At 39.3% G+C, this 25,288-nt stretch overlaps 3 long non-coding RNA genes across 3 annotated transcripts; 2 read left to right on the forward strand and 1 right to left on the reverse strand.

Moving 5' to 3' along the window:
* Window positions 1–12,104: 12,104 nt before the first annotated feature.
* LOC138886322 (uncharacterized) lies at window positions 12,105–14,084 on the forward strand. Its single transcript, XR_011404992.1, has 4 exons — window positions 12,105–12,180; window positions 12,751–12,911; window positions 13,758–13,857; window positions 14,009–14,084. It is a non-coding gene; the product is annotated as an uncharacterized lncRNA (long non-coding RNA).
* A 257-nt stretch (window positions 14,085–14,341) lies between these two features.
* LOC138886323 (uncharacterized) lies at window positions 14,342–22,137 on the forward strand. The gene is made up of 3 exons (XR_011404993.1): window positions 14,342–14,915; window positions 15,247–15,314; window positions 22,017–22,137. It is a non-coding gene; the product is annotated as an uncharacterized lncRNA (long non-coding RNA).
* Window positions 22,138–23,299: 1,162 nt separating this feature from the next.
* On the reverse strand, window positions 23,300–24,612 carry LOC138886324 (uncharacterized). Its single transcript, XR_011404994.1, has 2 exons — window positions 24,171–24,612; window positions 23,300–23,383 (listed from the first exon to the last, which is right to left on the reverse strand). It is a non-coding gene; the product is annotated as an uncharacterized lncRNA (long non-coding RNA).
* Between the last annotated feature and the right edge of the window lie 676 nt (window positions 24,613–25,288).

Raw genomic sequence — 25,288 nt, forward strand, 5'->3', positions numbered from 1 at the left:
CCGCTTTTATTTAAATATTCTTTAGAAAGGTTCAACGTCATCTAAAACACATCTTGAACCATGTCATATAAATGCACCAGCGGTCCATGACATATTTTATCTAACGTTGTTGAGACTTGGATTTGGAACACATAAATGCACACCCGAGTTTAGGAAGGTAATTTTAAAATAGCACGCCTAAAGCAACTACGCACCTTCAAGTTTGCGAGGGTCATGGAAATTCAACTAAATGGCACACCTCGATTTCTAACGATTAAAAAAAAATAATTAAGCGAGGGCCATGCATTTTGAGATTTTATTCACATAGGATAGAATATACTATCTACTCAGCTACTTTGACAAACAGTGAATAATTTTTAAATCGAACAGTACTGTCCTCTCTCTATTTTCCTTCAAATATTTCCAATTATACAAGCTTCAAGACATACCATGGTCAAAATTGAATCTAAAGAAGATTAAATGAGGGAAAGAATTAAATTAGGTAAAAACCAAAACCAAAGTGACAAAAAAATGCCAAAACCGTGCCAGATCCATGTCGATGTTAAACGGCACCACAATAGAAACAAACAATGGCCTTTGATACTCTTGTCCTTTTAAAATTATTAGTTTATATCTATGTTTATCTATCAGTTCATCATTAATAATTAAACAACTATATTGGACGGAAATGATCGCCAATTCAGAAAATTTTCATACAAATTCAAACCATGCCCCTCAATCTTGAAATAAAACCAAAACATCGAGATAAAATAGGAATGAACCTTTGAATTAATGAATCAAGCAAAGAATCGAGATGAAGGCCAAAACAATTGAACAACGACTGGAAAACTACTAAAAGCGACCTCGCCGGAACCTCGAATCGGCAGCGGTTAACTTGAAATCCAAACGTGACCCCAACCAAACTCCATATTTCAGATCAAAATTGGAACTCAAAGAAAGAAAAATGAACTAAATCTTTGCGTACTTTTTTTAGTCTTTTATCTCCAAAATTTCTGTCTGAAGCTTCTGTTTTTTTGTTTTGGTTCGTGTGTGTGTCGTGGTTGTTGTTGGTTGCCGGATTTTGATCGGAGAAGGAGAAGCATTGGCAGAGAAGGTGTGAAGAAGGAGTAGCGATGGGGAATTCTCTCGTTTTGGTGTAGCGGCTGCTCTAATCTCTTTGTTCTATAGCGTTATCAAAGTGAAGAAGAAGCAAACAGATGGGGTCTGTGCGACAACGGGTTTGAGAGGGAGTTGGGGTGGTGCAGTCATTGGTCGCTGTAGGGATGGTTGACGTTGTTGCTGGTGGGTGGCGGGTCTGGTGAGGTCGGTGGCGGGCGAGGGTTTTGTGGTTGTGGAGATTAGGTTGCTGAAGATGGAGGTCCAGTAGCTAGGGTGGTCTGGCGGCGGAGATGTTGGTGGTGTTGGAGAGGTCAGGGGTCATTTGGTCGTTCAGCTGAGGAAGAAGATGGGTTGCTCGATGGATGGGAACTGTGTTTTCCGGCGGACTGGCAGCGTGGCTGGCGGGGCTGGTTCGTCGGTTTGGGTGGTTATGGCAGGCTGAGGGCGGTTGGGGTCTCTAAGGGTGCTAGGGTTCAGCTAGGTTTTTGGGTGGTGTCTTCTTGAAGAAGAAAGCTGCCATGGATGTCCTCCTATCTTATATCTAGGGTTTATGGTGTAGTAGATGAAGAAGAAGATTAGGGTGTTGATAGGGTATTGGGTTAAGTCTTGTTGGGCTTGAAATTGGGCCAAAAGATCAAGAATGAACTTCTCTTACTAAAAATTTGATAAACTAAGCCAAAACTCACTCTTCCTTATAAAAATGATATAAAATTTACAAAATAAAAATATAAAACTAATCCAAATCAATTAAAATAAATAATATTATACTATGAAACTTTTTTGGTATTTTTAAGATTATGTAAAAATAAAATAGGTTCAAAGTAACATAACTTCCTAATAATATCTAATGCGTGAATTAAATAGAGAAATATGGAACTATTTTTGTATTTTTCAATTTTGTGATAAAAATAACGTAAAAGAGTCAAACTTAGTTGAAATAACTATATTAAGCCTAAATTAAATATTTTACGCTAAAATGGGTGAAATTTCGGGGAGGGTCAAAAATTACATGTCTACAGTGAGTACCCATTATGATGTGAGATTGAGCCCAAGGAGCTGGTATTGTTCTATGTGATTGCCCGAGGGGCTGGTACTATCTGAGATGTTTCCCAAGGGCGGATTTGTTGATACTGTGCCCGAGGGGCGAACCTCTATGTGTTTATTTTTCATAATTGACTGTCAATTACCTGCTTAATTATTGAAAAAGGTTTTTCATGAAACTACGTTTGAGTTAAAGAATTTTTATCTATCTTTCACTGGTTTGTTGTTTTAATTATTTTACTGCTTCATGATAGAATGCCTTGTGCCCTACGTGTTTTCTTACTTTCAGTCGTTATTTATATTTGTTACTCACTAAGTTAGAGTACTCACTTTACTCCCTACACCTTGTGTGCAGATTCAGGCATAGCTGGTTCCTCTCCCGAGTGTTGATCCCTCCAGCTTCAGGCGGACATTCGGAGTTCACGAGGTAGCTGTTGGCGTCTGCAGCCCTGTGTCTCTACTCCTTTATCACTTCTATCTCTTTTTAGACAGTTGTACTAGTTTATTGATTTAGTGGATTTGTATTATGACTTATAGATGCTCATGACTAGTGACACCCCGGTTAGGGCTGTGTATGGGTGTTCTTCCGCGTATTTATGTTATCATGGTTATTTTGGATTTATTTTATCACGTTTAGACCGTTTCTTAAATGCTTAACTGTTAATAATTGGAAAATATGAAGTGTCGGTTGGCCTTGTCTTCACAAAAGGCGCCATCATGACCGGGTCCGGGTTAGGGTCGTGACAAGTTGGTATCAGAGCGTAGGTTACATAGGTCTCACGAGTCATGAGCAGGTTTAGTAGAGTCTCGTGGATCGGTATAGAGACGTCTGTATTTATCCTCGAGAGGCTGCAGAACCTTTAGGAAAAACTTCATATTCTTTAAATCCTCGTCGTTAGAATTTGTTGATCCAAGTACTAAACTTCTTTTGTTCTATTCTCTCACAGATGGTAAGGACACGCACTACTGGTCAGGGTGGACGACCCCCAGTACCACCAGTTGTGGCTACCAGAGGCTGAGGACGCGACCATGGTAGGGGCAGAGCAGCTAGAGCAACATCTGCAGATCCACCAGCTGCACTAGTTCAGGATCAGGTCCCAGTTATGGACGCTCTTACGGAACCAGCTCAGGCACCAGCTATTCCCATTGTGATTTTGGGTCTTCAGGAGGGCTTGGATCATATCTTATCAGTTTGCACTGGCCTAGCTCAGGCGGTTTCAGCCGCTACAACTGCAGCTACTTCTCAGGCCGGGAGAGGCAATTAGACTCCCGCCGCTCGTACACCTGAGTAGGTCATGCAGGGACTTCAGATGCCGGGGGCACATCCAGCCCAGCCGGTTACAGCTGCTCAAGACTATGTAGTTCCTGCTATGTCGGAGGATGAGCAGCGTAGATTGGAGAGGTTTGGTAGGCTTTAGCCTCCGACCTTTAGTGGTGCAGAGGGAGAGGATGCACAGGGTTTCTTAGATAAGTTCCAGAAGATGCTTCATACAGCGGGTATTCTGGAGACCAACGGGGTCTCTTTCACTACTTATCAATTTTCTGGAGCTGCCTTCACTTGGTGGGAGTCTTTTGAGAGGCGTAGGCCTATTGATGCAGCACCCCTTACTTGGCAGCAGTTCTTCGTTCTCTTTCTGGAGAAGTATGTGCCACAGTCCCACAGAGAGGAGATGCATAGGGAGTTTGAGTGGTTGCGTCAGGGAGAGATGACTGTGATGCAGTACGAGAGGAGGTTCTCCGAGTTAGCTCGTCATGCTATTTGGATGGTTCCGACAGATAGAGAGAGGATTAGGAGGTTTGTTGATGTCCTCACTTATCAGCTTCGTATTCTCATGACCAGGGAGAGGGTGATTGGTGCTACATTTGAAGAGGTTGTGGATATTGCCCGTGAGATTGAGTTTGTTCGTCGCCAGGAGCGCGAGGAGAGGGAGGCCAAGAGGCCTCGAGGATCTGGTAGTTACAGTGGTACTCCTTCGAGAGGTCAGTTTCAGCATGGCAGAGGCTGTCCATTCAGGCATGCCCAGCCAGCTCGCCCAGGTTATTGTGGGGCATCATCGGGTCATGGTTCTCACATATCTCATCAGGTCCAATCATCACTTAGTGCCCTACCAGCTCAAAGTTCGTCTTATGCTTCATCAGTTCGGGGCTCTTCTATGCCGAGCGCATCTTATAGTCACTCCGGTGCGAGGGGTTCCCTTAAGTCCTCTTCTCCAATACCTGGGAGTTGTTATAAGTGTGGTAAGATGGGTCATATGTGGAGGCAATGCCCTTGTCGTCTTGTGAGTTCATCTCAACAGAGGGGTCGGTCATCGGCTTTAGCGCCAGTTACTTCACCACCACCTGCCCAGCCAGCTAGAGGTGGAGGTCAATCAGCTAGGAGTCACCATAGAGGGGGAGGTCGATCAGGTGGTGGTCAGGCCCGTTTCTATGCACTTCCAGGCAGACCTGATGCTATTGCTTCAAATGTTGTTATTATAGGTATTGTTTCAGTCTGCCACAGAGATGCCTCTATATTATTTGATTCTGGTTCCACCTTTTCTTATGTGTCATCATACTTTGCTCATTATTTAGGTACGCCCTGTGAGTTTCTTGCTTCACATGTTCACGTATCTACCCTGGTGGGCAATACTATTGTTGTAGACCGTGTATACTGGTAGTGTGTGGTGACTATTGGTGGTCTGGAGACCTGTGTAGATCTGTTACTATTGTGTATGGTGGATTTTGATGTCATTTTGGTCATGGATTGGTTATCTCCGTGTCGTGCTATTCTAGACTGTCATGCTAAGACAGTCACATTGGCTATACCGGGTGTGCCATGGATCGAGTGGCGAGGCTTGACTGATTATGTTCCCAGTAGGATAATCTCCTTCTTGAAGGCCCAGCGTATGGTTGGGAAGGGATTTCTTTCGTATCTAGCCTTTGTGTGGGATGTCAGAGCTGAGACTCCCAGTTCCAGTCGTGGGGGATTTTCCCAATGTGTTCCCTGCAGATTTATCGGGCATGCCACCGAACAGGAATATTGATTTTGGTATTGACCTAGTGCCGGGCACTCAGTCCATTTCTATTTCGTCGTATCATATGGCACCAGCGGAGTTGAAGGAATTAAAAGAACAACTTCAGGAACTCCTTAATAAAGGGTTCATTCAGCCTAGTGTGTCACCTTGGGGTGCGCCGGTTCTATTTGTGAAGAAGAAGGATGGCACTATGAGAATGTGCATTGATTATAGGCAATTGAACAAAGTAACAATTAAGAATAAGTTTCCTTTGCCTCGCATTGATGATTTATTCGACCAGCTTCAGAGAGCGAGAGTGTTCTCCAAGATTGATCTCCATTCAGGTTATCACCAGCTGAAGATCAGAGACTCGAATATTCTTAAGACAACTTTTAGGACCTGATATGGTCATTATGAGTTATTGGTGATGTCTTTTGGGTTGACCAATACCCCAGCAGCGTTCATGCATTTGATGAATGGTGTGTTTCGGCCTTATCTCAACTCGTTTGTCATCGTCTTCATTGATGATATTCTGGTATATTCGCGTAGTTAGGAGGAGCACGCGGAGCATTTGAGAGTTGTGTTGCAAAGATTGAGAGAGGAGAAGCTTTATGCAAACTTCTCCAAGTGTGAGTTTTGTCTCAATTCAGTGGCTTTCTTGGGGCACGTGGTGTCCAGCGAGGGTATTCAGGTTGATCCGAAGAAGATAGAGGCATTACAGAATTGGCCCAGACCGTTTTCAGCCATAGAGATTCGCAACTTTCTTGGTTTGGCGGGTTATTATCGGCAGTTTGTTCAGGGATTCTCATCTATCGCATCGCCCTTGACCAAGTTGACTCAGAAGGGTGCTTCATTCGTATGGTCGGACGAGTGTGAGGAGAGCTTTCAGAAGCTCAAGACATCTTTGACCACAGCTCTAGTGTTAGTTTTGCCATTAGCTTCAGGTTCATATACCGTGTATTGTGATGCTTTGAGAGTTGGAATTGGTTGTGTATTGATGTAGGAGGATAGAGTTATTGCTTATGCTTATCGTCAATTGAAGTCCCATGAGAAGAACTACCCCGTTCATGATTTGGAGTTGGCTGCCATAGTTCACGCGTTGAAAATTTGGAGGCATTACTTGTATGGTGTTCTTGTGAGGTGTTTACTGATCATCGTAGCCTCCAGCACTTGTTCAAGCAGAAGGATCTCAATTTGAGGCAGCGGAGGTGGTTGGAGTTACTTAAGGATTATGATATCACTATATTGTACCATCCGGGAAAGAGCAATGTGGTGGCGGATGCTTTGAGCCCAAAGGCAGTGAGTATGGGGAGTTTGGCATATGTCCTAGTTGGGGAGAGACCTCTTGCAGTTGATGTTTAGGCCTTGGCCAATCGGTTCGTGAGGTTAGATATTTCGGAGCCTAGTAGGGTATTGGCTTGTGTGGTGTCTCGGTCTTCCTTATATGATCACATCAAAGAGCTCCAGTATGATGATCTGCCCTTGCTTGTCCTTAAGGATAGAGTTTAGCATGATGATGCTAGAGATGTGACCATTAGAGATGATGGGGTGTTGAGGATGCAGGGCCAGATTTGTGTGCCCAATGTGGATGGGCTTCGGGAGTTGATTCTGTAGAAGGCCTATAGCTCGCGGTATTCCATTCATCCGGGTGCCGCGAAGATGTATTAAGATCTGAAACAGCATTATTGGTGGAGAATACTGAAGAAAGACATTGTGGGATTTGTAGCTCGGTGTCTCAGTTGTTAGTAGGTGAAATATGAGTATCAGAGACCGAGTGGCTTGCTTCAGCTGGATATTCCCGAGTGGAAGTGGAAGAGGATCACTATGGACTTTGTTGTTAGACTTCCACGGACTTTGAGAAAGTTTGATGCTATTTGGGTGATTCTGGATCGGCTGACCAAGTCCGCGCACTTCATTCCTATGTGTACTACCTATTTTTCAGAGCGGTTGGCAAAGATCTATATCCGGGAGATTATTCGTTTGCATGGTATCCCAGTTTACATCATTTCAGATAGGGGCACTCAGTTTACTTTACAGTTTTAGAGGTCTGTACAGCAAGAGTTGGGTACTCGAGTTTAGTTGAGCATATCTTTCCATCTTTAGACAGACAGGCAGTTGGAGCGCACTATTCAGATATTGGAGGACATGTTGCATGCTTGTGTCATTAATTTTAGAGGGTCATGGGATTGGTTTCTACCGCTTGCATAGTTTGCTTATAACAATAGTTACCAGTCGAGTATTTAGATGGATCCATATGAGGCTTTGTATGGGAGGCAGTGTAGATCTCCAGCTGGTTGGTTCGAGCCCGGTGAGGCTAGGCTATTAGAGACAGACTTGGTCAGGATGCCTTAGAGAAGGTGAAGGTGATTTAGGATAGGCTTCGTACAGCGCAGTCAAGGCAAAAGAGCTATGCTGATAGGAAGGTTTGGGATATATCCTACATGGTTGGCGAGAAGGTTTTGTTGAAGGTTTCACCCATGAAGGGTATTATAAGATTTAGAAAGAAAGGTAAATTGAGTCCTCGGTTCATTGGGCCTTTTGAGGTGCTTCGAAGGATTGGGGAGGTGGCTTATGAGCTTGCTTTGCCACCCAGCTTGTCGAGTGTGCATCCGGTATTTCATGTTTCTATGCTCCGGAAGTATATTGGGGATCCGTCTCATGTTTTGGATTTCAGCACGGTTCAGTTGGATGATGATTTGACTTATGATGTGGAGCCATTAACTATTTTGGGTCGTTAGGTTCGAAAGTTGAGGTCAAAGGATATAACTTCAGTGAAAGTGCAGTGGAAAGGTCGGCCCGTAGAGGAGGCTACCTGGGAGGCCGAGCGGGAGATGTGGAGCAAATATCCTCACCTGTTTGAGGCTTCAAGTATGTTTCTTGACTCGTTCGAGGACGAACATTTGTTTAAGTTGGGGAGGATGTGACGACCCGGCCAGTCGTCTCATGAGTTACCGCTCTATTTTCCCCATTTTTGCTTCTTTATGCTTTGTTATCCGTGTTATGTGGTATTGGGTTGGTCGGATCGAATCCGGAATGATTTTGGCAAGGTTTGAGACACTTAGTCTCTTTTAAGGAAGTTTAAGTTGAAAAAGTCAACCGGATGTTGCCTTATGTGTTAGAGGGCTCGGATGGGAGTTCCGACTGTTCGGTTAGCTTCGGGAGGTGATTTGTGACTTAGGAGTGCGATCGGAATGGGTTTTGGAGGTTCGGAGTAGATTTAGGCTTGAAATGGCGAAGTTGATATTTTGGCGATTTCCGGTTGGTAGGCGATATTTTGATATAGCGGTCGGAATGGAATTCCGAGAGTTGTAATAGTTCTGTTGTGTCATTTGGGATGTGTGTGCAAAATTTCAGGTCATTCGGACGTGGTTTGGTTGGGTTTTTTATCAAAAGCGAATTCGGAAGATTTTAGAAAAGTTCGGCTTGAATCCGATGTATTTTGGGCGATTTGATGTTATTTGAGGTGTTTTGATGATTGGAATAAGTTTGAATAAGGTATTAGGATGTGTTTGTGCCTTTGGTTGAGGTCCCGGGGGCCTCAGGTGAGTTTCGGGTGGTCAACCGAATCATTTTGAAGTAAAGAAAGTTGCAGAAATTGTAGGTTCAGCAGTTGCAAGTATTTACTCTTCGCGTTCGCGAAGAGTCAGCTGAGGGAGGTGGAAATTTAGCCTTCGCGTTGGCGAGGCACGTTACGCATTCGCGAAGGGCTACGAGATTGTGCATCACGTTCGCGGGCTTGTAGTCGCGTTCGCATAGAAGGAATTGAGAGGCTGAGCTTCAGTGGAATTAACCCATCGCGTTCGCGATGGATGGAATGCATTCGCGAAGGTTCGTCTGGGTAAAGCATCGCGTTCGCGAGGGTCTTGTCACGTTCGTGTTAGAGGATTTTGGTCAAAGTTATTTTTGTGCTTCGCGAACGCGAGGCTTTGACCGCGTTCGCGAAGAAGGATTTTTAGGGCTGGGCAGAAGTTTAAAAGGTCGTCTTGTCCACGAATGTGGGATTTATTTCCTCCATAGTTGGTCGTTTTTGGAGTTTTTTGAAGGAGATTGAAGAAGGATTCAAGGGGAATCACTTAAAGGTAATATTCCTGGACATAAAACTCGAATATTATGTGAATTCCACCAAGAAAATCATGGAACTTAAGCCAAAAATTGAAGAACTAGGGCTTGAAACTTAGACCTTTAATTGAGGATTTGAAAGACCATTTGGGGTCGGATTCGAGAACTTTTGATATGTATGAACTCGTGAGGAGATAAAAAATCTATTGATGTAAAAATTATCGAATTCCGAGAAGTGGTCCTGGGGGTCAGGTTTTGGTAATTTCGGGATTTGTATCGTATTTTGATTATTTTTGTTTGGGCTTCGTTCCATTAGCATATTTTGACGTCCTCGTTCTGATTTTGGATAGACTCAACGTGAGTGGAGGTCGATTCGAGGGGCAAAGGCATCGCGAGTTACAGATTTGACCGGTTCGAGGTGAGTAATGATTGTAAATGATGTTCTAAGGGTTTGAAACCCCGAATTTGCACATCGTAGTACTATATTGAGGTGAGGCACACGCTCGATGACGAGTGTGGGGTCGTGCACTATTGGGGATTGTGACTCGGTCCGTCCCGACTGATGATTTTACCGCGTATTTGACTGAAATCTATTTGGTATCATCATTATTTGGGTTGAATGTCATATTTAGGACTTGTGCCAACTATTTGAACCCTTCGGGGATTTTTACTGGTATTCCTCACTATTTTGACTTTATACTTGAACTCAGTCTTGTTATATTTTACTATTTTTGTACTCAGCCATATTTACTTTGTTTGAACACTTATATGATCTTTTAAATGATATTTTGGGCTGAGAAACATGTTTTACTACTGCGCGAGTGGCTTGTGATGATTTTTGACTGAGTAAGGTCGAGGGCCTATGTTGTGAGGAAATATTTGATATTGATTATGAGGCCGAGGGCCTGAGATATGTACGCCACAATGTGGCTTGATTGATATGAGGCTGAGGGCCTAGTGATGATGCCACGAGATGGCTTGATATTGTGCTTGGGCCGTAAGGGGCCCTTCCAGGAGTTTGTACACCCCTAGTGAGCGTGGGTACCCATTGTGATGTGAGATTGAGCCCGAGGGCGGATTTGTTGATACTGTGCCTGAGGGGCGAACCTATATGTGTTTATTTTTCATAATTGACTGTCAATTACCTGCTTAATTATTGAAAAATGCTTTTTTATGAAACTACGTTTGAGTTAAAGAATTTTTATCTATCTTTCACTGGTTTACTGTTTTAATTGTTTTACTGCTTCATTATAGAATGCCTTGTGTCTTACGTGTTTTCTTATTTTCAGTCGTTATTTATAGAATGCCTTATTCATTATAGAATGCCTTGTGTCTTACGTGTTTTCTTACTTTCAGTCGTTATTTACATTTGTTACTCTCTGAGTTGGAGTACTCACTTTACTCCCTGTACTTTGTGTGCAGATTCAGGCGTAGCTGGTTCCGCTCCCGAGTGTTGATCCCTCCAGCTTCAGGCGGACATTCAGAGTTCAAGAGGTAGCTGTTGGCGTCCGCAGCCCCGTGTCTCTACTCCTTTATCACTTCTATCTCTTTTCAGACAGTTGTACTAGTTTATTGATTTAGCGGATTTGTATTATGACTTATAGATGCTCATGACTAGTGACACCCCAGTTAGGGATGTGTATGGTTGTTCTTCCGCATATTTATGTTATCATGGTTGTTCCGGATTTATTTTATCACGTTTAGACCGTTTCTTAAATGCTTAACTGTTAATAATTGGAAAATGAGAAGTGTCGGCTGGCCTTGTCTTCACGAGAGGCGCCATCATGACTGGGTCCGGGTTAGGGTCGTGACAAGCTATGGTAATCAAGATTATTATTACTAATATCTACAATGTGGAGTGCTCCTGTTGATTGGTAATTGAAGAAGATGCTTTGCTAATTGAAACATTCACAATATTATGTAAGCTGATATTATGTCCGCAAAATTTACCTTTTGCATGATTTTATAAATTAATGTCATTCCAGTGATCCGGTGAAGCTTCCACACTTGCTATTATACCTGACTTAATATCTCTGAGTATTTGATCTATAATGCTGAAAAAACTATATTCAAGGCTCACATTTGCAAAATTATGTTTCATGGTCACTTCCGAGTCATTTAAAGGGTGTCTTTATACATGGCTATTATAGAGTAATTCCTCTGTTTGTCAAGTTTATGTTGTGGCATAAAAGATATGGGTTCCTTAAAATCTGGAGCTTCGACCTTCGAGGTCTGTTCGCCATTTAATGGATCCTAGATTTGAACATATTCCACCTACACAATTAGATGAGATGGAACTGAATATAGACCAGTTCATAGGCTTGTGCATTTTATGTGAATGTGATTACTGTGATAGCATCCGAGGTATTGTGCTTATCAATTAAATTTCTATTTAAAATTATGTTTGCTGCATTATATACATTGAAATAATCAAATAACTCATATAGCTTTCTCACTAATAATGCATGTTTGCTTTTATTTTTGTAATAACAGTTGTACATGTGCTTCTACCATTTTTGACTCCACAATGACAATTCAAATTAGAATTATTTGTTTACAATGAAGTAGGAAAAAGAAAAAGAAAACTACCAGTTTATTACACCCACGACTGATGTCTTTCCAAATGTGGGCTTGAAATAATAATTCTAATCTACGGCCATAACTTATTCTTATCGACGTTCTACTTCTCAAGAAAATAATTATTTAATTTAGTGACTTTTATCCGTGCCAACAGATCTATAGTTTTGAACTTTCATTAGACGTTGAAGTAGAAAATTTTTGTCATTATCAAATTATTATTCCTGCATTTCGTCTCTACACAGTATCACTCTATTGCCTTATTAAATGCAGGGAGAGAAGTATGTTTCTGCAGAAGTATTTTCTCTTATTGGTTGTTGAACATGTGTAACTTTAAGAAGCAATTCTTTTAAAAGTTTTGGCGTGGAGATACATCGTTAGATCAACCTCATGAAGTTAGGTCACAGAAGAGGTACACACCGCTTCTCTGTTCTTTGCACTTCCTTTCTTCCCAATCCTTCTGTCCTCAAATAATTCAATGAAATTTTTTGGAAACAACGCGTCTCGACGGAAAAAAGTTATATCTCTTTGTAGACGCATCAAAATCATAATTTGCTTGTGCCATTGAAAAGAGCACTTCTAGAACTAAAACATATACAGAAAACAAATCCAGATTCTTTGTATATTTATAAATATATACTTTTGAATCTATTTCAAAAATATTGGTATTCTGATTTTCATATCTTTACGCGTCCTCACTAAAAAAATCATATCTTTCTGCAAACACGTCAAAACTATGATCTGTTTGTGCCGTTGGAAATAGAACTTGTGGAGCTACAATATATACAAAAATTAGGTTAAGATTCTCTATAAATTTATACAGATATTTTTTTGAGCTCAATTTTGATTTTTGTCGTTGTGCTTTTAACAACTTTGCGCTTTCTCACAGCAAAAATTATATTTTGCTGGTGCATCGTCTCTTTTTGATATATAGTATTTTTTATTTTAACGCTTTCATTTTCTTTCGCTTGCACTTCTATAGATTTACAATTTGAGTTCAATATCAAGCTACCATGATGCACTTGAAATATTAGGAAATTCCAAATCCATATCATGAAATTGCGGATGATAAAAAGGATCCAATGCCAAAGTTATTCAACCGAAAGTCAATTCTCTGGTGATCGGTGGTTTCCCTATAATGAGGTAATGCCTTAAGTCTTCGCTTCTCCTTTAAGAATGATCAACAAAGAAGACATTCAATATTCTTGAAAGTTTCTTCAATAAGGCTACTAACATGAAGGTTCTTGTGTTCAAAACATCTACTCATGATGAGATAGTCACGTCTGCTAGCCCCAAAGTGAAGATCAACCCCATGAAGTCAAGTAATTTGTGAATACTAACATGTGTCATTTTTGGAGATTTTATGGATGAAAGAAATAATCGATAACAGTCGCGATGAGGTTCATATCTATTGAGTAATTTTTATAATTTCAAATTAACTATTTTGCTATTGTTGGTTTTGTACTAAGATTCTAAAATATTTTCATACCTTATGAAGTAAGTTTTTGGTTTCGCATGATTGTGGTTAATTTAAGAAACGTTGTGCTGATCTTGACATAAAAAGTTTTATGCAACAATGTGAAAATTTAAGTTTTTTATAAAATTATTTTTTGTAAGTTTTGAAAATGTTATTGCAATATTTAATGGTTGGTGCTGACCTTTGTAGTTTTACTTGCTTGATTGATGAAATTGTTAGTTCTGATATTTCTTCAGTTGTTTGGTTTTTATTGTGTGATAATTTTTTTGACAGTCGGATTTGAATGTATATGAGAGCTTAATGAGGCTTTAACTGATGAATTGTTCTATGCAAACTCTGAAGTTTTGATCCTTTTCTGTTGTACACGCTTGATCAACAATTTCTTTCAGCAGTGGTACTTCTTTAATATGACTAGAATAATAATTGGTTTGCAATTAATATGCAGAGGCTGTTTCAAATAAATTTATTTGAAATTATGAATAAGCCTGGATTGAGTAGAAATATGTTCTCAGTGATTTGCAGATAGTAAATGAGGCGAATACGATTCAATATTAAATTTATGTCGTGGGAGGAGAATGGTGATCCTGTCGTACCATAACTCTTCTTCCTAATGTAAGTTATTAGTTTCTACCTTTATATAAGTAGTAATTGTAACGACCTGACCGATCGTTTTGAACTTTTATTTTCTGCTCGTCAGTTCTCGGGTAAGATTAGCCCCGTGTGATGTATTATGACTTATGTAATCATCGGTTTTGGTTTTCAGGGTAATCGGAATGAATCTGGAAGAACAACTCTCAGTTTGAAGCTTAAAATTTGAAAGGTTTGACCAAGGTTTGACTTGTTAGTGTATGATCCCGGATTAGAATTTTTATGATTTGGTTAGCTCCGTTAGGTGATTTGGGACTTAGGAGCATGATCGGAATGTATTTTGGAGGTCCGCGGAAGGTTTAGGCTCGAATTGGCGAAATTGGGATTTTGGCGTTTTCCGGTTGATAGGCGAGATTTGATATCGGGGTCAGAATGGAATTCCGGAAGTTGGAATAGGTCCATGGTATCATTTGATAGACTTTTTGATCGAATTCGGAATTCGGAAGTTTTTGGGATTCTTAGGCTTGGATCCGATGATGATTTGATGTTTTGATGCTGTTTTGAGCGTTCCGAAAGTTGGAACAAGTTTGAATGACGATATGGGATATGTTGGCATGTTTGGTTGAGGTCCCGAGGGCCTCGGGTGAGTTTCGGATGGTAAACGGATCAATTTTGAACTTTGGACTTGGCAGTTTTTGCTAGTTTTTGTTGCAGACGATTTGTTCTTCGCGTTTGCGGTCAGGGACTACCGTTCGCGAAGGGTGTTCGTGCTTTGGGTGTCACGTTCGCGATGTTGTGATGTTGTGTTCTTCAGGTTCGCGCTTTGGATGTCGTGTTCGCGTAGTTATGTACCCAGTAGGTATTGCGTTCGTGTGGCTTGTGTCGCGAACGTGTAGAGCATTTTGGGAGCTGGTATTTTTTCTTCATCGCGGACGCAATGGTCGTCCCGCGTTCGCTAAAGATGAGGCCTGGGCAGCTTTATAAAGTACTCTATTTTGAGGATTTCGGCCATTTTTGCATTTCGGAGTTATGGAGCTCGGGAGAAGACGATTTTGAAGGGGATTTTCAGAGAATGGATTGGGGTAAGTATTCTTCACCCAAATTTGATTTAATACCATGATTTTGTCTTAATTTTTGTCATTTAATTTGGGAAATTGGGATGAAAATTTGAAGAAACATTGGAGAGTGGAATTTGGGATTTGAGGGGTTATTTGAGGTCCGATTTTGATGTTCTTAGTATGTTTAGACTCGTGAGAGGATGAGGATTCTATTGATATGATTTTTATTGGATTCCGAGAAGTGGTCCCAGGGGCCGGTTTGGCCAATTTCGGGATTTTTGAGTTAATTCGATTATTTTCGCTTGGGCTTTGTTCCTTTAGCGTGTATTAATGATGTGGAACTGATTTTGGTTAGATTCGGAGCAATTGGAGACTGATTCGGGAGGCAAAGGTATCGTGGGCTAGAGTTTGGACCGGATAGAGGTAAGTAATGGTTGTAAATATTGTCTTAAAGGTTTGAAACCCCGGATTTCACATCGTTGTGCTATTTTGAGGTGATGCACATGCTAGATGACGAGCATGGGGTCATACACCATTGGGAATTATGACTTAGTCTGTCCCGTATGACTGCTTAACTGCGTATTTGATTGAAAACTATTTGTATCATCATGTTTTGGGTTAAATGCTATGTTTGGGCCTCGTGCCAACTGTTTTGGATCCTTATGGGACTTTTACTACTTTTCCTTACTGTTTTGACTTAATATTTGGACTCAGTCATGCTGCATTTTGTAATTTCCTAACTCAGCCTTATTTACTAAATTTTGGCACTATAAATGATACTTGAGCTTAACACCTTATTTTACTGATAGTCCGAGTGACTTGTGAGGTTGATGGCAGAGAGAGGCCGAAGGCCTGATTGTGAGATTGATGAGTGAGATCAACCGAGGGTCAGATTGTGAGGTTAGTGACTGAGAGAGGCCGAGGTCCTGGTCGCGAGGATTTTATATTTATGGATCGGGCTGCACGCCGCAGCAATATATATATATATATACGTATATGGATTGGGCTGTACGCCACAACGATATAGCGCTTGGGCTGTAGGAGCCCCTCCGGAGTCTGCTGTCACGACCTAAAAATCTCTCTGAAGGAGTCGTGATGGCACCTAGTCTCTAAACTAGGTAAGCCTAACATTAATTGAGATAACATTTATATTTGCTAACTTTAATTTAAATAACTCTTAACAATTTACAATTTCCAAAATCGATGGTACAAGTCACAAGCCTTTCTAAGAGTAGTTATACAAAATAAATACATCACTGCTCCGAAACAAAAGGAACAAATGGAAATAAGTACAAATGAAGGTGACTCTGAGGCCTGCGAACGCTATAGCAGGTTTACCTTGAGTCTCCACTGCAAGGACCCGCACAACTACTACCGATCAAATACCTGGATCTGTATACAAAAATGTACAGAAGTGTAGTATGAGCACATCACGGCAGTGCCCAGTAAGTATCAAGACTAACCTCGGTAGGGTAGTGACGAGGAACAGTCCACACACCTACTGGTCAAATAAATTGTACAGGATTTGATAATAAACTATCAACCTAGAAATGGCATAGTAATATCAATAGCAGGGAAAGAACAAACTACAATCAGTAGAAAAAATAAAGAGAAACACGGGTGGAATCGAAAGATAACTAAATAAATTAACACCAATATAGTTGGAACACAAACAAGTAAAAATGTACTCAAACAAGGAAGGCGATGTCAGCTCAATAAATCATATCGTTTCCGATGCAAAATTTCTAGCCATTTCTAACTCAATGTCTTATATCAGAACCTCAATTACCAAACTTTTAGCACAACCCGGCACCTTGTGCCCACATATTTCTATCTCACTTTACACAACAACGTTCTCATGTTACTCAGTTCATAGGGTCCATAACTAATGCAATTAAGATGTTCAAGGAGTCTGATTTACATAGCATAAAGTAGAGTACAGCTTCTAAACTAATTAGGAACTCAGCAAGAAAAGATGAAGTTATTTTTAGAAATCATTTGAATAGAGAAAGTACCATTTTCAATTAAAGTAAAACATCGAATGAATTATTACCTTTAACAAGGAATTTAATAAATTAACGTAGTAGAAATTCTATTTTTAAGTAAAATACAATCTCAGACGGTTTAAGAAAATTTAATTGAGTAACTAAATGAATTGAAGATGAAATAATTATTGACATTTTAAAGTATTGAAAAATATGTGTATAAATACAGCGAAGTATTGAAAACACAATAGGGTTCCTTCACAAAGGATCACAGCGGTAAAGGAATCCGAACAGTTAAAACACTTGAATTAGTAACAACAAACAAGCATAATAAACAGAAAGTGCACGGCATCACCCTTCGTGCTTTTACTCTCGTTGTCACCATAAGAGTCAATATTCACTTTTATTCTTTCTTGTTGCAGGCGTGCAACCCGATCCCATTTCAAATATTGTCGTGGCGGCGTGCCACTCGATCCCATTTTATATATCACCGTGGCGGCGTGCCACCAGATCCCATTTCATATATCTTGTTGCAGGCGTACAACCCGATCCCATTTCATATATCTTGTTGCAGACATGCAACCCGCTCCCATTTCATATATCTTGTTGCAGGCATGCAACCCGCACCCATTTCAAATATCACTGTGGCAGTGTGCTCCCCGATCCCATTTACAATTCAACATAAATCATAAAAGAATTCCAGTAAGGAAACAAGAGTATAACAACAACATCCCGACAAGGGAGACAAGATTGTAAACAACAACATCCCGGCAAGGAAACAATAGTATAACAATAATATCCCGGTAAGGGAAACAATATCATAAGCAATAATCCCGGTAAGGGAACAATAGTATAACAACAATATCCCGGCAAGGGAAACAATATTATAAGCAATAACGTCCTGACAAGAGAATCAACAAGTACATAATAAGGGTCATGGAAAAACCAAGAAGCATGATAACCTTAACAAAGCAACAAATCATAATAAGCACGTGATAACTACACTCGTAACCACAACAATTGAACATGTAACATATTTGCACGAAGTCATAGAGGAACTCACAATCAAAAAGTATCAAAACAATAAGGAAGGCAATCACTTCAATTAAGGCAATTAAGGGTCAAGGTAACATGTAAGAATTAGAAGAAAGCTAGCAATGCCATATGGAGCATATAGAGGCAATTTAAGTAATTAGGAAACCCAATCATAACGGGATACTTTCCACCTAAGGACCTAAGAACCCTAGAGGAAAATTTTCCACAAATAAGTTCGAGCACACACTAGTCACCTCGCATGCACGGACTACAATTAGCATAGAAGACTCAATTCCTAAGGGAAAGTCCCCCACACAAGGTTAGGCAATATACTTACCTCAAAGACGACAAACCGATACTCTAAAATGCACATCTCGGGTTAAAAGACCTCTGGAAGGCTCATATCTAACCAAAAATTACTTGAATACATCTAATGATGCAAGAGAAAACAATTTCAATTAACAAAATTATGATTCCTATACAATTTGCAAAAAAGTCAACTCCCTGGGCCCGCACCTTGGATCCCGATAAAATTTCCAAAAACCGAATACCCATTCCAATACGAGTTCACCCATACAAAAATTATCTAATTCCGATACAATTTGGTCATTCAAATCATCATTTTATATTTTTGAAAGATTTCATAATTTTTCCCAAATTTTCCTTTAGATTCTCATGAATTTGATGTTAAATCTAAGATATAATCACAAAATATAGTTGGAGATTGATTAGAAATACTTACCCAATGATTTGGAGAAGTTTGGGTCTTTGAAAAATCGCCTATGGAGGTTTAGGGTTTGAGAAAATTGAAAAATGGGTGAAAATCCCGTCAAAAACCTCACTTAACAGGCCTCAAATGTCGCATTTGCGACCCAGGTTTCGCAATTGCGACCCAGGGTTCACAATTGCGACCCAGGGTTCGCAATTGCGAACCCTTGAAAATTACGAACAAAGCAGGGCTGACAGAAGTCGCATTTGCGAACACACCGAAACCAACAATGTTTCCGACACGAAAATGAGCAAAACTTCCTCATACGATGTCCAAATTCGATAATTCTTTTTTCTATGGCTCCAAAACTTCAATACGGATCTAATGGTTCAAATAAAACTGAATTTGGATCCCATTTTCTCAATATGGTATCATTTTTTCTGGAAGAAACGACGATGAAGCATTCAAAAACAAGTGCAACATAGCCTAAACCTATCCGAAACTCACCCTCCAAACCAAACATGCACACAAGTCTAAAAATATTATAAGGACATACTCGTGCGATCAAATCATCAAAATAACATAAAAAACTATGAATTTAATCTCAAAACTCATGATTTTCTAACTCTCCAACCTGACGTCCAAATCACGTCAAATCAATTCTGATTCTCACCAAATTTCATAGATAGGACTTAAATATCATAACAAACTGTACCAGGCTCTGGAACCAAAATATGGGTCCGATACCAACGAGTTCAAAAATTAATTCATTTATTTATTTTCTTTAAAAACCAGCACAATAATTTTTCTTCAAAAAATATTTTTTAAGGCTAGGAACCTCAGAATTAAATTTCGGGCATACGTCCAAGTTTCATATTTTACCGCGGACCTCCCAGGATTGTTGGAACACATATCCGAGTCCGTTTACCAAAAAAATTGACAAAAGTAAACAAAAAAACCAAATTTTAACACTAGAAATTACTATAATTTTCATATTTTCACATAAAAGCTTTCTAGTTTCATGCCCGGACTGCGCACATAAGTCAATACACATAATATGAAGCTGCTTGTGACCTCAAACTGCTGAACCGGATGCAATTTCTCAAAATGATCAATTGGGTCATTACATCTGCACACCCCCAGTGAGCGCAGTCAACTATATATATGGATCGGGTTGCATGCCGCAACGATATATGGATTGGGCTACATGCCGCAGCAGTTATTATATGGTACCTATTGAGCATGAGTGTTGAGTGTGAGCGTTGATTGATACAAGTTGAGTCATTAGTGACTGAGAGGCTTGCTCGATGGGCTATATATAAACATGTATACGAGTGATGCTTTGCCTGAGGGGCCTATTTATGAACTTACTGGTTTTACTCCTCCTTAAAGTGAGTTTCTGTTGAATATGTTGATTTAATTACTGATTTCACTCATCTTTAGACCGAGCTTTTATTGAAAATGTTAAACAAATATTTTTCAAACAACTTTCCTTTAAACTGAAGTTTTTACAAGGTATTCGGAATTTAGTCACTGATTTGGCCTTGTTACTTCCACTGATATCTTTAAGTGACGAAATGGTTATGAATTTCTGTTTGCCCGAGGGGCTGTATACGAATTATATTTTTGGTCGAGGGGCTGATTATGATTTTTATCACTTTCACTATAAAGTTTACTAAACTTCTACTGAAAACTGTTAGAAAGGCATTTTCAAAGGATTTTTCCCCGAAATGGGAGTTGAACGAGATGATTTGATTTGTATCATGTTTTGGAAACATGCGGTATCCTCTGTGGTTCCATGATGTGGTTTACGTGATTTCTTGCTGCTCAGACTTTATTTACTTTTATTACTTACTGAGTTGGCGTACTCACATAACTCCCTCCACCTTGTGTTCAGATTCAGGTATTTCTGAGCTCGGTGGCGGGTTCATCGGAGTTAGCAAGGTAGCTGCCTAGCAATTGCAGCCCTACTTTTTCTCCCTCCTTATTCTTCCTTATGTATTATTGTGGTTTTCCCGACCATATTGGTCTTGATGTTGTTAGACAATTGTAGCAGATGCTCATGACTAGTGACACCCCGATGTCGAGCTAGTATAATTATTTTGCACTATTCTTTTAAATTTAGATCACGAGATTATTGATTAATAAATGGTATAAAAATAACTTTTATTGAATAATGGTAGATTTGAGAGTTGTGTTGGCTGGCCTAGTTTCAAGATAGACGCCATCACGATCGGGTCGGTTTTTGGGTCATGACAAGTTGGTATCAGAGCCTAGGTTACATAAGTCTCACGAGTCATTAGCAGGTTTAGTAGAGTCTCGTGGATCGGTACGGAGACATCTTACTTATCCTTGGGAGGCTGCAGAACCTTTAGGAAGAACTTCACATTCTTGAATTCTCTTTGTGCGTCATTGATTCAACTTGAAATGTAACTCTTGAAATTCCTTCCACGCGTTCGTATGCACGCATGAGCGCTCAATATCAGGTATGCATCGATGTCTTATGATTCCCTAATCGAGGGGAGAGATGTGATCTTTGTGTTGATGTTTGGCCAGTCTAGAGGACTTGAGGCCGGGTTTTGCATATGTCTTGAGCACCGAGGCATTGATTATGTGAGCACGTGCTTTTTGATTTGTATGTCTGGTAGTATCCCTATTAGTGGGAGTGATGACGGGATAGCTATGTGATAAGTATGATGTGACTGCGAGATGTGTATATATGATTTTGAACGAGACAAGAAGGGTCTGCTTGGGGGCAGTAAGAACTATCCAGTGCTTGATTTTCATTGTGAGTTGATGTATAGCCTGAGTTGTGGGCATGATGAAGGACCTTTCCATGTTGCCTAGTTGGGAAGTGAGGTAAATTTCACGTTGTGATACGAGTTCAGACTATCACGACCCAAAATCCACTAAGGGTCGTGATGGCGCTGGACGCACTGTCAGGCAAGCCAACACCAAGAAGTTAATTAAATTCCAATTTTAGTATTTGTTGAAATCATTTTCCTTATACATTAAATAATAAATAATGAAATTCATAGAAATAACCATGAAGTCTTTAACAAACTTAATATTGAATAATCCCAAAATCATCTCAGAACCCGGTGTCACAAGTCCATGAGCTATCTCTAGGAAACAATATAATACAACAACCATTCGGAATGGGCAGAAAGTAAATACAGTAATCCATGAGCTACTAAGTATATGATTTCAAGTGTTTAAACTGAAATTTGATGATTTTTCGACGAAACTGGTTTTAAAGTGTGAAGTTGACCTGTTAGTCTATTGTTTTTTTCAGTTATATGATTTTTAAATGCTCGTCACTACTTTCAGACTTTATTTACTTTAGTTACTTACTAAGTTGGCGTACTCACATTACTCCCTGCACCTTGTGTGCAGATCCAGGTGCCCGAGCGGCAGAGCAAGGGTCATCAGCATTATTAGAGTTTGTCGGAGACTGCAAGGTAGCTGCATGGCGTCCGCAACCCTGCTTTCTTCCTCTTATCCTTGTTTTTCCTGTATTTTAGACCTGTTATGTATTAGACAGTCAGACTTGTATATTTAGAGGCTCTAGACTCGTGACACCAGATTATGGGGTTGTGTAGTTTCTGTCACACCCTTTTTACCCCTCCAAGAGATAAGTGTAAAATGTTATAGATTGTGGGTTAAAGAGTTTTTCCAATTAAAGTGACAAATTTGAAATATGGATTATTTTATTTACAGAGTCGCCACTTGGAATTGATTTCTACTAGTGTTCCAAGTCACCTTTTATTTGAATCCATATTCAAAGGAAGGTTTGACTCTATTATTATTGGTCTGCGAAAACAAAGTCCGGGTAAGGAATTCTGTTGATCGGGGAGAAGGTGTAAGGCATTCCCCGAGTCCCGTGGTTCTAGCACGGTCGCTTTATTGACTACATTTGACTTAAATTAAACTTGGATAAACTGTGGTTTATTTGATTTTTATGCTTTTCTTATGTCCGTTTTTATTTATTTTTTAAAAAAAATAATCTACAACTTAACTAATGAGAAAAAATATTGTTATGAGTACTAATTTAAAAGATGATAGTAATGAGAGAAAATTATCAATTGACATTGCTTAAAACTAGCAAGATGTGGGCTTGTCTTGACATTGAATGAGGCAGCCCACTATTGGGTTGATGGAGTCAAATGGGCTCATGTCCAAGATAAAATCCAAAAGCCCATATGCTTTTGGACTTTAAATCTGCAGATTAGGCCTTTAAAGTTATGTTACAGATTTGGCCATATCTTGCTATTTGCAATCCCTAGCCAACTATTTACAAAAATAAGTTTACAGATTGTCTTTCTAATCTACAACTTAACTACCTAACTAAATAAGTATTTTTTAAGAGATAAAAAAAGAATTATTGGGACTCTAAAATATAATAATAATAATAATAATAATAATAATAATAATAATAATAATAATAATAATAATAATAATAATAAAACTTCGCTTGGTGACAACAAAGGGACAAACATGGCTACAAGGGTTCAAATTTTAATATATATGCTCCTTTCAGACAACCAAATGCCAGTAAAATTATATCTAATGCTTTGCAAAAATAAAAATAATTAAAGATGCTTAACACAATTTAATTAACTAACATATCGTTATAATATTATCAAACATTCAAGAGCATATAAAAATGAATTACAATAGAAGGATAAAGCTACTAATATTTCCCAGCGTCATTATCTTTCATTCCAACTCGATTTTATGAGTTTACATGGTCCGAAAATTACCTGGACAGCAGAAAGAAGAACAAATACAGTAGAGTCAGCTCTTTCCAAAATCAACAGCAAAACAATTAAACGGGCAGCAACAACAGCAAAAGACAGCGACAACCGGCAGATTCAAACCCAAGAAAATAAACTAGAAATACCCCAGCAAAACAATACAATTATGTAACTCCAGAAAAATCTTTCAAGACTACTCTATTTTCCTTAAACAATTTTTTTACTTAAGAATCAACTCACAAAAGCTGCTAAGGGATATTATAGCTACTGATTTTTTCTCTTTTTTGTGTGTCCAAAGCTCCCTCAGTAAGATGGAGTGTCCTCCTTTTATATCAAAACAATCAGCTATTTCAAAAAAGTAAAAATCAATCTTTTTGACAGATTTTTCTACAAAATCTGCTCTTAAATTCAAAATGCCAGACTTCTAGTTCAAATCTTGTCAAGTATTTCAAACAAAATCTGCTCTCCACTATTCAAAGATAGACTTTATTCAAATAATGTCCAAAGGTCTACATTTTCTCACCAAACAATTTGACTTTTGAGTGTTGTACTCAAAGAGTCTTGAAGCAGTAAACAAACAACCAAACAAGTACCATATACTCTTAAGTATTTTTCATTACCTCACTTTTATCAATACAAAACTATTTTACTACTTCAACAAGTGCAAAAACAGAAAATTTAACATTTCAAACTTCAAAAACTAATGCTAAAATAATTAATAATAGACAAAAATAAAATCTGAAAATTAAAAATAAAAATAAAAAATCAGCCATGAAAAAGAATAGTATTTTACCATTTTACACATCAAAAGGCCGAAAAAATGGTGGTATGCCAAAGAGGGTGTTCCGGAAGGTCGTCGGAATTAGGCCGAATTTTGGTCACCGGATTTTTGGGATAGAATTGACATCAATAGTTAGGTCTTGAGGAGCTATATCCATTGATGTAGATATTTTAGGGTGGTAGTAGTTGGAGCTTCAAGAATTTGGGCGAAAAAGTGACGGCAAAATTTCCTAGATCTAAGATTCAAGGAGTTTGAGAGATTTTTTTAGGATTTGGTTTGGAGATATGGAAAGAGGAAGTTGTGGAGATTACGTGGCGTGAATTTCGAGGTGGTCCGCCGGCGGCGGAGATTTCCGGCAGACGGCGGTGGGCGGAGCTGGGGCGGCATAGAGAGAGTGAAGAGAGAGAGAAGAGAGAAGAAGGAGAGGGAAAGAAGAGAGAGGAAATAAGGGGGAAATGGGGCAAATTTTTGGGGATTTTAGGCTTTAAATACCTAGGATGAAGATCAAACTAGGACCGTTTAAATCAAGATGGGTGGATGAGATTGAATCTTGTCACTTAACCAAAACGACGTAGTTTAAGACAAAACTACGTCGTTTTAAGCTCTTCTTGGCAGCCCCTTTTGGACCGGATTTGGGCTCTTTGGGCTCAAATTTTGGGCCAATTTTGGCACAATTTTAATTAAATTATACTATCCCAATCTGTACCCCATTTATCAAATCATTACTCAATTCTTAAAACCTATACATACACAAATAAGAACAAACACATACACGCACACACACACACACACACACACACATATATATATATATATATATATACAAGGCAAAAATTAGGCATTTACAGTTTCCTGTTATTTGACTTCTGCATATTTTCTGTTGCTTTAAACGTTTATAATGGAATTTGGTATTTAAAACCTGTGTTAAGAAATTGCTAATTGTTAAAGGAAAAAGGGTTGTGATTCATCGATTGGTTGGCTTGCCTAGTAATGTGATAGGCGCCATCACGGCTGGTATTTGGGGTTGTGACATATTCACCCATTCCATATTTAAAAGTTCGTAAAATAATAGTATTTGCATACTCTTTTTTGTCTATCATATTTTTGAAGTAATATTTTCTTATGAAAAA

Source organism: Nicotiana sylvestris, chromosome 2 (genome assembly GCF_000393655.2).
Source record: "Nicotiana sylvestris chromosome 2, ASM39365v2, whole genome shotgun sequence".
Taxonomy (NCBI): Eukaryota; Viridiplantae; Streptophyta; class Magnoliopsida; order Solanales; family Solanaceae; genus Nicotiana; species Nicotiana sylvestris.